The following is a 1,439-nucleotide window of genomic DNA, read 5'->3' on the forward strand; positions in this document are numbered from 1 at the left end:
TCTCCTCTTTCACTTTCATCAAAAGGCTCTTTCTGCCATAAAGGTGGTGTCATCTTCATATCTGAGGTTACTGATATTTCTTCCAGCAATCTTCTTTTTTTTTTGGCTATCATCATCATCATCATTTTCACCCTCAAGTTCATCCAGGATAACTCCTGTTCATCCTTCAAAACCCCATTTGATTTCACCATCTGTCTTGCCCAGAATGAACTCTCAGTGATTTTTGTGACCATTTGACAAGTTCCTAGACTGAGGCCCAGAGCAGCCAGGTCACTCCTGAGGTTTTTCAGCATCCAGCTCCTTCTTTCTCTGTCTGCCCAGTTCCAGGGCATGGGTCTCAGGCCTGGCCAGTCCGGCTTAGAAGCATGTAGACACAGGCGGTATCAATTCAAATCTATCACCAGCCGGCCCTGGGCATCAGTGGTTGATGCCCACATGTAGGACTGCTTGGCCTTACACTCAGACACCAGTGCCTCCGGCCCACATTCCAGCAGCCTCCTTCACCCTCACCAGGGCCATCTTCCTCAGTACTGGCAGCCTTGCAGTGGGTTTCAAAGAAGTACCGGCGCAGGGGACTGCCGCCAGCCGCAGGCACCTCCTCCAGCATCTCTACCTCACACCCACGCAGGCGCACAGCAGTCCGGGGGTTTGTCCCCAGCCGCGGATGGCATCACACAGGCCAGCTCTCCACAGCAACCACCGTGCTGTCTTGCTCACCCCTCGCAGATTGCGGTCAGCTGGGCTCCGGGTGGGCTCCCCAAAGGCCTCGCCTCGGACTCCAGCACAAAGAGCAGAGGGGGCCCCATGAGGGTACCCCTGGACAGGGATACGCGGCGGGGACAAGAAGTCGCACTCAGGTGCTGGAAGTGGGGTCAAGGGTGAGGGTGGGGGGTGGGGCCCACTGGGACACTGGGAGGAGGAAAAATAGGAGGATGGGAAGGGAGCCTGAGGGGTGGGGGAGCATCTCGCTGAGCACCTGTCAGCACCTCCTTACCTCTGAGCTCCAGGGCTTGGGACCCCCGGTTCCAGGGGGCCCCTGTTGGGGACACGGGTGGCCCCCTCCTTCCTGACATCTCAGGAGAGGGAGGGGGAAACCATGTAGGGAGACCTCCTCAGCTCCCCCGGCTGTCTCTGGCATGTCGGCTCCTCCTCCTGCTTTCTGGTGGCATGGTCGGGGGCTCTTTGGGCAATCTTGATTCCAGCTTGCCCTTCATCCAGCCTGGCATTTTGCATGATGTACTCTGCATATAAGCTAAATAAGCAAGGTGACAATATACAGCTTTGATGTACTCCTTTCCAATTTTGGAACCAGTCCATTGATCCATGTCAGGTTCTAACTGTTGCTTCTTAACCTGCATACAGATTTCTCAGGAGGCAGGTCAGGTGGTCTGGTATTCCCATCTCCTGAAGAATTTTCCACAGTTTGTTGTGATCCACAG

General features: G+C 55.2%; 1 pseudogene; it reads right to left on the reverse strand.

The window, feature by feature from the left end:
* Positions 1–337: 337 nt before the first annotated feature.
* Positions 338–990, reverse strand: LOC133245247 (neurotrophin-4-like; annotated as a pseudogene).
* Between the last annotated feature and the right edge of the window lie 449 nt (positions 991–1,439).

This window comes from Bos javanicus, chromosome 3 (assembly GCF_032452875.1).
Source record: "Bos javanicus breed banteng chromosome 3, ARS-OSU_banteng_1.0, whole genome shotgun sequence".
In the NCBI taxonomy this organism is placed as follows: Eukaryota; Metazoa; Chordata; class Mammalia; order Artiodactyla; family Bovidae; genus Bos; species Bos javanicus.